The sequence below is a fragment of the Ambystoma mexicanum genome, chromosome 8, assembly GCF_040938575.1.
Source record: "Ambystoma mexicanum isolate Mex_15411 chromosome 8, UKY_AmexF1_1, whole genome shotgun sequence".
Taxonomy (NCBI): Eukaryota; Metazoa; Chordata; class Amphibia; order Caudata; family Ambystomatidae; genus Ambystoma; species Ambystoma mexicanum.
In genome coordinates, this window is record NC_090929.1 from 785,470,933 (window position 1) to 785,483,217 (window position 12,285).

Below are 12,285 nucleotides of genomic sequence, written 5' to 3' on the forward strand. Positions count from 1 at the left end.
GTCTTCTGTGAGAAGCCTTGACAGATCTCACACGTGTCCGCCGTAGGAGGGTGAAGGCAGTAAATACAGTCCATATGGCCATCTCCTTCATATACCTTCTTAAGAACGCATGTAGCACACTGACGAAATAACACCTTTCCAGACATACTTCGAAAAGAAACAGTCGAAGCAGAAGTAGAAGAACGCACAACCTAATAAAATAGTAGATACTCGAGGTAATCCCACTACTTTGGTAGACGGTTTAAATCTGAGGGAGCCGCGGGGGCGGGGCTACTTATACCTCTATGTCCTAATGGCGCAGGCGTACGCGGCCCAAAATGACGTAGATAGGACACACGTGTCGAAATTTTCCTATGGAAAAAGTCTATATAATTTACCGAGGATTCCTAGCCTGACGACGGGGAATATTCTAAGCATGTGAATCCATGAAAGATCCAATGCTGGAGAACATTTTTACCAAAGGATGTCATTTTAAAAAAAGTATTATGTCGACGCACTGCGTTTCGGCCTATCAATCAGAGGGCAAACCCCATCCCAGGTAGATTTCCCTGATCATTCCACAAGGCCTTCGTCAGGACAGAAAAGTGTTGTTTCTTTCAATGATCCTCAATCTTTTAACCCCACACTTATTCACATAATTTAAAAAAATCAAATAAAACATTACAGGTATTTGGGCCAATCTTTCTATTTTTTCAGATTTACTGGGCATCTAGCAGCTAAGGAGTATTTTCAACTGACCTTGTTCAGTAGGCAAAACAGGGACAGACTTCTCATTTGTTGGCCGCTTTCTCAGGCAGCTCTTTTTCCCAGCAAAATCACTCACATTGTGGGGATACAATAACTATAAGAATGAATTCCCCAGCATGTGTAATAATATATCTCATGCTATATATAAATAACTGTCAAACCGTGCACGTTGGACCATGTACTTCCATTTTATGTGAGCTGCAGTCATCTACGTGATTTCCTCTAGCAGTATTTCGCTCTCCTGCATAGAGTCGCTGCCCCTGCCTGCCTATGCAATCAGCCGGCACATTGATTCCTAGTCAGATACATAGATGATTTGTTCAGTAACTGGGAAGGGACGCAGGAAGATTTGACTTCTTCAAATTCATGGACTCAATGGTGCCCAAAATTAAGTTAATCTCCAAAACCAGTAGGACTTCAATTGAATTTGATGTAAAGATTTACATCAAAGCAGGAGATTTACATACCACAATTTTCACCAAAACAGACAGAAATAGCTTATTGCATGCTACAAGCTTTCATCCGAGGAAGACCTTTGAGAGCATCCCACTCAGCCAATTTCTTAGATCCAGGCGGATCATTTCTGACATTCAAGATTATACACACAAGGATGAACTTCTCACTGAAAAATTCCTCCAAAGAGGATATGACCCCGACTCCATAAAACGCGGTGCCGAAAAAAAAAGTCAAAAATGTTACTAGAGCCGATGCTCACACCGAAAAATCAGACTGCAGTAAATTTGGTATACGTAACCACCTATTCACAACAAAGCACACAGATTAATTCAATCATTTAAAAAAACTGAAATACGCTGTTACTGGACCAGACATTGGCAAAACGCTTTCCAAATCACACGTTATTTGCTTACAACAAAAGCAGATTGATAAGAGACCATCTTATAAAGGCAGACTTTTCAATGAAGAGGGCGAAAGATCAAAATCATAAAGGCACCCTACCTTGTAACAACTGCAATAATCTAATTAAAGGAAATTCTATTGCCCATCCACACATGGGTTATAAAACTGCCCTTCGTCACACTTCCACTGGTGACACTTAAAATGTTATCTATGGAATTAAATGTCCCAGCAGGCTCTATTATGTTGGCATGACAACAAGGCCAAAACCTGTTGGTCTGAACATAAATCAACTATCAGACTGACTTCGAAAAGATCTTCTGTGGCTCAACATTTCACCAAAGTAGGACATTCAATAGTACAAATTAAATGTATTATACTCGAACATGTACACCATCAAAGAATATGCGGCAACCTTACCAAACTTACTACAACAAGAACTCTTTTGGATAGACCGTTTAGGCTCCATGGCTCCAAGAGGGATGAATGTGGACTGGGATATCAGTTGTCACCTGTGATCTCACCAAAATGTATTCAACCTTATCACCTAGAGAGTACTTCTATAACCTGCATACCCAATCACACCCTATCCTCTTCCAATTATTTGTTTTTCATCCACATTTTTCATACACACTGCATTTCAGCACAATACCATTGTTTCTTGTTTTTATCTTTTATTTTATCTCAGGGTGGCGTTCATTTGCCGTTAACTAATTAGGACGCTTTCCCCCAACAGTTAAATCTACCATTTATCAAGGAGTTCTCGCCTAGGATTCAAATTAAATTCTTCATTTTATTCATTTTACCTTGCTCATCTCTGTTTTAACTGGGGTCTATACCCGTAATTCATACCTCGCGCTATCACAAAGTATTTTTTCTGATTTTGGAGCGAATTAACACAACCCACAGGCTCTGCGAGCCTTTGACTGTCAGCACTAACATACATCCTTTACTTGTCCCACAGCACAATCAGATCGAGAATTCTTGCACAAAGTCCATCGCGTCCGCTCCACGAACCAAATTTGCATCTAATGGCGAGTCTATTTATGTCACAGATACTCACCCCTCCTTAAGATAATTCACTCAGATGGCCGTGTCATGGGACCCAGCGCCTGCACTGAACGAATGGTCCCATGCCCGCCTAAATAGGAGTTTTTTCTAAGTCACCAGACTTACCTGAATCCGCTTTATGTCCAGTAGGACACGCAGATTTACAATTCTGTGCTAAACCACTTTGTCGGCTGGCTGGCACACTTGACCCACCCTGCCATCCTTACTAAAACAAGCGGACCCACACTCACCCCATCAACTAAACCCACCTGCATTGGTGAGTTCATTTCTGTTATAGTAACCTGCACCTCCATTAGCACACACACTTAGATGGCCGTATCATGGAACCCAGCGCTTCTTTTGAGCGACTGGTCCCATATCCGGCCATACACTATCTAGTGATCGATTCCTTTACTTATTCTTTCTAGTATCTACATCACTGACAAAAGAAATATCATCGAATATTTACCTTTAAACTAGGATTTGATTGTAAAAAACAAGTCAGTCATTTAGGAGTTAATTACCATTTAGGTCACTGAGAAGAACCAACTGGTAACGTTCTTTTGACTGGATGTTCCCCCAAAGTATTCCTCATCTATGACATGTAATGTCCACAGCTGTGCTGCTTGGGAAATTTTTCGGCAGATGACACCCTGCTTCGATGGCGTTGGGGCGATGTCCCTTTGTGAAGGCCTACAGCGAGGGTGACGTCATTGGTTGTTATAAGTAGCACGAACGGCACCCGTAGCGTCATTTCATGTTTTTTCACCCTCACAACGTGTGGCACGTGCCCATAATACTGCACCAACTGCACTTAGCCTTGGTGGAACAAAAGCTGTAATAGCATGGGAAATTCTTGAGGGGTAGGCTGGGAGGGCGATGAGGAATACGTTGGAGAAACATCATCGAAAGAACGTTACCAGTTGGTAAGTAACTTATTCTATGAATGGATTGTGTCCTCCAACATATTCCTCATCTATGACAGACTCCCAAAGCAGTATCCATGAGTGGAGGAGGTAAAAGAATTTAAACATACCCAATTAAATGGCAGAGTAAAGCACTGCCTTACCAAAGGCAAAATCCTGAGCATGGGAAGTATCCAGGGAATAATGCGTAACAAACCTGTGTATGGAAGACCACGTTGCAGCATCACAGATATTCTTTACCAGTACACCCCTCTGCAGGGCTGTCGATGTAGTCATGCCCCTGGTGGAAAGCCTTCAAGCCCTCAAGAGTCCATGCCAGCCAACCTGTAGCATTCTGAAATAGTGAGGATGATCCACCTAGAGAAGGTCTGTTTAGAAACAGCCTGGTCTAACCAGTGTCCAGTATACCCCCACAAAGAGCTGGTAGTCCACTAGGACCTTGGACATTCTAGAAAGATAAAAGCTCAAAGCTCTCCTAGGAAACAACCTATGGAGTCTCTCCTCGTCCTCACTAGGATGCAGAGGAGGATAGAAGGCAGTGAGCATCACCTTCTGACTTAAATGAAATTCTGACACTACCATAGGTAGGAAGGACGGACTTGATACAACCGTGTCCTTGTGAAACAAAGTAAAGGGTGGCTTAGAAGAAAGTGCCTGCAACTCGCTCACTCTTCGAGCAGAGGTAACTGCAACCAAGAAAACAGTGTTAAATGTCAACAATCTCAACGGACAAGAGTGCAAAGGTTCAAACGGAGCACCCATTAGAAACTTTAAGACGAAATTAAGGTCCCAGACCAGCACCTGAAAAGGTGACGGCGGAAACACATTTGTGAGCCCTTTCAAAAACAGAGTGATCAGTGGAATCTTAAAATAGGAGCATTCCTCGGACAAGCGCTTAAAGATGGAAATCGCTGCCAGGTAACCTTTAATGATTCCCACCTGAAGACCCCTGTGGGCCAAAGAAAGTAAGGAGAGAAGGAAGAAGTTACTTGCCTGTAACTGTTGTTCTCCAGCATGGGTCTGGCATGGATTCACATGCTCATGAATATTCCCAGTCAGGCTGGGAATCCTCGGTAAAGAAAAAATTCAGCTTCAGTTTTGTTTCTGAACTGTCTTTCTACTAATAACCAATCACTGGTCTCTGGGTCATACTGCCCCCAGCCAATGATTGCCCTCTACCAAAGCCCCTCCTCTGGCAACCATCTTCAGATTTGGTAGCACGTAAAGTGGCAGTAGGACCAAGAGAAGAGCCACAGAGGGGTTGGAGGGAGGGTTTGCATGTGAATCCATGCCAGACCCATGCTGGAGAACAATAGTTACAGATAAGTAACTTGTTCCTTCTCCAGCATGGGGTCTGGCATGGATTTGCATGCTCATGAATACAAGAATACATAGCAGCACACACATGCACAACCACGGGAGGTGGCAAGGCTCAACATTAAGCATTTCAACAACTCAACATTAAGCATCGCTTACCTCCTCACCAGGCTCACCTTCAAGAGAAAAGGTTGCGCAGCACTGCTTGGCCAACTCTGGACTCCTCCCTGGAATCCCGGTCGACACAGTAGAATTTCGTGAAGGTGTGCGTCGACCTCCACGTAGCAGCTCTGCAGATGTCCAGCAGGGGCACACAAGACAGGAATGCCGTAGTAGCAGCGATCGCTCTGGTCGAATGGGCTCTCGGACGGCCGGGCAACGGTCGGTTTGCCAACCAGTGACAGTGCATGATGCAGCCGGAGAGCCATCTGGAAATGGAAGCCTTGGAGAGGGTCTTCCCTTGGTTCACAGGGCCAAAGTTCACAAACAGCTGTGATGTCTTCTGAAAACTCTTTGTGTGGTCCACGTAGAACTTCTAGCTCTAGCCACATCCAGCGAGTGCAAAGTCCTCTCAGCCGGCGACGAAGGCGACGGGAAGAAAACAGGCAACACCAAGGGCTCGTTGAGATGGCTGTCCGACGGCACGTTGGGCATGAAGGAGGGGTGCATCCTCAGCACTACTCTCGTCTCGTGGAATGTCGGATACGGAGGCTTACAGGAGAGGGCCTGGATCTCTCCCACTTGTGTGAAGGTGATGGACACAAGAAACGCAGTCTTCCACGATAGGAATTTCAGCTGCGCTGAATCCAAAGGCTCGAATGGCGGACCCATGAGCCTGGTCAGCACCACATTGAGCTCCCACGCCGGGGCTGGATCCTTCACCGGTGGGAACCAGCAGAACAGTCCTTTCATGAACTCCACCAGGCGGTAAGACCACAGCGACAACCGCCCCGGAGTTCTGGTGTAGCGGGAGATAGCTGCCAAATTAATTTTGATGGAGGTATGTGCCAGCCCCGCCTTGGCCAGCGATAGCAAGTATGGCAGCACTTGAGGGGCCGTAATCCGTAGAGGGTTGATCCTCTGTGCATGGCACCAGACAGAGCCTCTTCCATTTATGTCCATAGCACGAGAGTCGAGGAATCCACAGCCTTGGCAAGTACCACCTTGTAGTCCGCCGGGATATCGTAGCCTTTGAATTCTTGTGCTGCAGGAGCCAGGCCTGCAGGTTCAGCGATCCTGGGTCGTGATGTAGGATCGCGCCTCTGTCCCTGGCGAGCAGATCCACGTCCGTTGGCAGCTTGACTGGAGGGGTCGCTGGCATGTCCAGAAGGTCCGGGAACCATATCTGTCTCAGCCACGCCGGTGCGACGAGGATCATCCTGCACTGGGACCGTCTGAGTTGACTGATGAGTCGCAGAAGCAACGGCAATGGTGGGAATGCATAGAGGAACAGGCCGTCCCAGGAGAAGGAGAATGCATCCCCCAAGCTCCCTGGCTGGGCAAACCTACTGGTGAACCTCCGGCACTTGGTGTTCACCACTGTTGCAAACTGATTGATCTGGGGATTGACCCATCATCGGAATAGGAGATCTACTTGATCTTGCCGAAGCTCCCACTTGTGGCAAGAGCGCAGCTCCCTGCTGAGTGAGTCGGCGACGGTATTCTTCATTCTTGCCAGGTGAAAGGGTACCAGGAACATCCCTTGGGCGATGGCCCAGTGCCACAGATCCTGCACTTCCTTGGAGGGAGCTGGGGATCTGGTGCCCCCATGCTTCCGGATGTAGAACATCGTGGTGGTGTTGTCAGTGAAGACCGGTACCGCCTTGCCCTTGAGGGACGGAAGGACCCGAGGGCACAAAACACGGGCCGGAGCTCCAGGATATTGATGTGCAGTGACCTCTCCTCCGGGAGCCAAAGGCCTCTTGTGTTGAGATCTCCGGTGTGCGTGCCCCATCCCTCCATGGGGCGTCCGTCATCACTGTTTCCTGATGCGCTGGGGTCTGGAAGTCCATGCCCGCTGCGAGATCCGGTGGTGGGGCACCCGCGCGCATCGCTTGACGGAAAGTCTCTTTGAGGGCGATCGTCGGGTGTCGAACTCCTGCAGAGGCCGCATTCGCAACCTGCACAGCCACAGGAGGTAGATGCATGACGACATGCCGAGTAGGGACTTGATGGACCTTACCCTGTCAACAGCCGTTGTACCTTGCCCAGGATGGCCTTTATCCTCTCCTCCGACAGTGAAGCCAACCGTGCCACCGTGTTGAGCCTGGCTCCCAGGAACGGATTGTCTTGAGATGGCACCAAGCAGGACTTTGCATAGTTTATCGAGAACCCCAATTCCGTGAGCAGGCGGACGGTCCTCGCTGTGTGGTCGATGGCGAGTTCCCTTGACTTCGCTCGGATGAGCCAATTGTCCAGATAGGAGTAGACGTGGATCCCCTGCAGGTGCAGTCGCACCGCCACCGGTGCCAGGCACTTGGTGAAGACCCTTGGTGCAGACTTCAAATCGAAGTACAGTGCCTTCAACTGATAGTGCCGTCCTTGGACCACAAAGCGCAGACATTTTCGATGTCCCTTGTGTATGGAGATGTGGAAGTATGCATCCTCCAGGTCCAGTGACGACAGGAAGTCCCCTTCTTCCAGCTGTCCAAGCATGTGCTGAAAGGCGACCATCCAGAATTTCTGGGATTTTATGTATTTGTTGAGGCGGTGGAGGTCTAAGATGGGCCGCCAGCCGCTGGTCTTCTTTCGGACGAGGAAGTACTGCGAGTATACTCCGGAGCCCTAGAGTCTCTTCGGGATGAGCTCTATCGCGTCCTTTTCCAGCATCGTTCGTACCTCCAGAAGTAGCTGTGGAATATGGTTTTCTTTTCTGGCCACCGGTGGAAAGTGGGGACACTTCCTTTGGCACTCCAGAGTGTGTCCGTGTGCCAGGGCATCCAGCAGCCAGTGGTCAGTGGGGATGGATTTCCACACGCCAAATGACAGAAGCCCGCCAAAAGGATCACTGGGTTAGGATCTTAGAGAAAGACACAAGAAAGAAGTTATATAAAAGTTCTGGCAAATAAAACCTACCGGAGTAAAGTTAATATAAAAATAAACCGGCGGTATGTTAGAGGCTGTCAGTAGAATTTGTAGCCTCGAATGATGGGAAAATCCCATAGGGAAATATTTGCGGTCGAATATTTATGGTAGCAACCACTGCCACAGCAGCCGCTGCCACCAGCCAGAAACGTTTGAGAGAGGTACCCTCTCGAAGATGAACACCAGGGGAAAACTATTAACCCTTCCCAGTACTTCCATAGTAAGATGGGTTGTACTGGTTTAGTTCAAAATTATTGAATAGTAAAGTCAATGGGGACTTTACATGCCCTGGGCGACAGTAGTCAGTCCCAGAGTATGGAGTCTATGTTTGGGGGTCACTAGGACACCCCTGTGCTACTGCACTAAGGGTGCTGTGTAACACACATGATTAAAAGATGGTTCCTATGAGGGTGAGAAAAACCCCATAGACATTTAAGCAGAAAAATAGCCTAAAACACACACAGCAATCTGCCTAAGAGTGGGAAAAAAAGTCAGTCTTAGCAGGAGAAAAAAACAAACCCTTCAAATCCAGCAAAGCTGCTGGAGGACTCTATAGGTCAGGGAAATTAGCCATAAAATGAGAATCCTCCCTAACAACGGGGATCGGAGGAAATGTGTAAAGAAGGGAGAATAACCAATCCACCACAAACTCTGAGGAAATTCCCTCGAACAGTACCTTTCGCACTTCCGGTTGGCACTGGTCACAAACAGGTCCACCTGCGGGGTACCCCAAAGGGCAAAGATCTTTTGAAGGATTTTTTGAGCCAGTTCCCACTTGTGGGAGACTGCGCTCTGACTGCTCAGAGCATCCGCCACCATGTTCTCCTCTCCGGCTAGATGAACCGCCGTTAGGGAGATTCCTTCTTGAATTGCCCAGAGCCAGAGCTGCATTGCCTCCCTGCACAGAGGGAGTGACCCTACAACCTCCTCTCTTATTGAGGTAATGCATGGCCACCGTATTGTCCGTCATTATCAGGACATTCTTCCCCCGTACAGATGGCAGGAAAGCCTTCAGTGCTAGCTTCATCGCTCTCAGCTCCAAAAGATTGATGTGTAGTTTGGACTCCGATGGAGACCAACTACCGCTGATGGACAGACCGTTGGCATGAGCCACCCACCCCATGAGGTAAGCGTCCGTCACTACTGTTACCTCTGGCCACGGTTGCCAAAAAGGCACCCCCTTCATAAATGTTCCCTGCTGGCCCACCACAAAAGATCCTGAGAGACCGTGATAGGAACATGAAGGAGATCCAACATTTTGCCTGAGAACTGGGACCATCGAGTCCGGAGCATCCACTGAAGGGAACGCATTCTCAGCCGGGTCTCTGGCACCAGAAAAATGCAGGATGCCATGAGGCTGAGCAACCTTAAGAATTGGAAAGCCAGAAGAGACTGGGCTTTTTTTAATTTGGAGACCATCTGAAGAATGTGTTGAGCCCTCACCTTGGGTGGCGAGCATATCCCCAAGGACGTGTCCAACACCGCCCAATGTACTGGAGCTGTTGGGAAGGTGTCATATGCGACTTCTTGAAATTGAGGGAGAAGCCCAGCTTGTGAAGGGAGTGGCAGGTGACGTGGAGATGATCCAAGGCTTGTTCGAGAAAACGCGCCCTGATCAGCCAATCATCCAGGTAGGGGCTAGACGTGAACCCCCTTCTCCTGAGGTACGCTGCCACCACCACCACGAGCTTGGTGAAAACCCTCAAATGGCAGGACCCGAAACCGATAGTGCGAGCTGCCAATTGCGAACTGCAGTTATTTCCTGTGCTTGCGATGGATCGGCACATGAAAATAAGCATCCTGGCGGTCCAATGACACCAACCAATCCTGAAGTTGTAGGTCCTGAAGAATCTGAGAAAGAGTGACATCTTGAACTTGTCCTTCCTGAGGAACTTATTCAAGCATCTCAAGTCCAAGATGAGTCTCAGTCCTCCATTCTTCATGGGAATCAAAAAATACAGTGAGTACCAACCCTTGTTCCTCTCCGCCACAGGCACTTTTTCTATAGCGCCTTTCTCCAGCAGTGTTAAAATCTCCTGCACAAGGAGCGGATCCGGAACCCTCAAAGAGTGCCTCCCCGGTGGATTGTCGTGAGGCCGTCATAGAAAAGGAAGGCAGTAGCCGTGGGCTATTTTTTCCAGAGCCCCACGCATCTGAAGTAATGGCTCGCCACTCTTCTAGATGCTGAGACAGCCTGCCCCCTACCGGCGAACAATGACACGGCCTCAGAGCGGTTTGGAAGCGGCAGTGGCAGTGCCTGACAGTAAAGAGGCTGCTGCTTGAGAGGCTTTGGCACCTCTACCTCGTCCACCACAAGTAAACTTACGTTGGCCCCCCTGACTGGCCATCCCTCTTGCCCTTCCAAATGAATAGTAGCGAAAGGAACCCCTCCTTTGCTGTCCCCTAGGACGAAAAAAAGGCATAGGTTGACGAACAGCTGCGCCCAAAGATTTGGCAACTGCTTTGGAGGTCTGTAACCTCTCAAGGCTCTAGTCAGCCTTTCTGCCAAACAAATGCGACCCGTCAAAGGGCATGTTGAGAAGACGGGCCTGCACATCTGCTGCAAACCCCGACTTCCGAAACCACGCAAACCTGCACATCACGGTGCTCGCAGTCATGGACCTGCTGACACTATCTGCAGTGTCCAACCCAGACTGAAGGGATTCACACATGGCATCCTTGCCATCCTGCACAATATCTAGAAAGCCCTCCCTCTCTTCCCCTTCGGGAATATGCTCAGCCGCTAAAGAGATGCAATTCCAAAGAGTGTGCGTAAACTTTGCTAAGGCACAGGTGGAGTTGGCCGATTTCAATGCCATAGTCCCAGCAGAAAAGGGCTTGCGTGCCCATCCATCCATGCGCTTATCGTCCCTATCAGGAGGGATGGAAGGGTACACCGCCTGTTTCGAGGGGGCCGTAGCCACCTGGACCACCAAACTCTCCGGAGTGGGGTGTTTGGACAGCTAGCCGGGGTCACTACTGGATGGGCGGTATTTCCTTATTAACGACTTTTTCACTGCCGGAATAGACTCCGGGGTGTTCTAACTTGAGGCCACCCTCTTTTGCAACTGCACATGAAATGGCAACACCGGGTCAGTGGATGGACCCTAATCCAAAATATCTGTAAAATCATCTTGGTCAAACTGCACCATAGGCCTTGACATCAGCCTTTGATTAGAGGAGTCTACATGCTCCCCCAGATCCGATTTGCTGAACTCCATCTCAGTGTAAGTGTCAAGGCCACTGGCATCATGCAAAGACCCACGCCAACCCTCCATCCGACTCTCTTCCGAAATGAGTTCAGCTGGAACACCAGGAGTCCCATACGGAATACCAAAACGCCCAACATCCTCATCAGACCTTTTTTCGCCCTCATAAATTTCCTGGAGGGACTTAAAGAAGTCCTTACTAGGGAGAGGGGTAAACCTCTACTCAGCTACAGGCTCCACAGTCTTCAAAGTAGCCTTCCTCCGAGGGTCCACTGTCACAGGGACCAACCCCGGTATATTTGGTCCAGTGGGCGCCGAGGGCGTCGACGGCTTGACCGGAGGAAAAGACCCGACAGCTGCATCCGACAGGCATGGTGCCAAAACCGGTGAGGATCTCACAGGCTTCGACGTTTCGCCAGAGACAAAGACCGCAACCTGGACCTACTCTCCGGGGTGTTCAAAGTAGCAGCCACCCTCTTTTGTAACACCACATGAAATGGCAACACCTGGTCAGTGGATGGACCCTTATCCAAAATATCTGAAAGATCAACTTGATCAAATTTCACCGGAGGCCTGGACAAGCCCAGGTACTCCACAACTCTCAACATTAATCTCCAGTAAGAGAAGTCAGCATGAGCCCCCGGATCTGGCCTACCAAACTCCAACTCAGGGGAAGTGTCAAGGCCACTGGCATCAAGCAAGGAGTGAAACAGATCCTCCATCTGACTCTTCAGACCTGGCACGTCTCTGGTGATCACCCAATGCCTTGTCCGCACGGGGCCTCTAAGGCTCCTGATGTTTATCACGCCATCCACTCGGGCCCGAAGGCGCGTGAGTATCCAGCCTAGTCCGCTCCCTGCCGGCTTCGTCAGAAGGCGCGGACAAAACTGTGCCCTGGGACTGAAACAACTGCATCATCTGCACCCGGAAAGCATCCCACTCCTCCGGGGTAAAGGACTTGGTGGGGCAGGTCACCTTTCTCAAGGAGGAATCGTCCGAAGAGGAGGAAGGCGAACCGTGACGCCACTTCCTGGACCGCCTTGACGAAGAGGACGAGTGGTGCTAACCACTGCGGGACCTGGAATGTTTGGACCTCA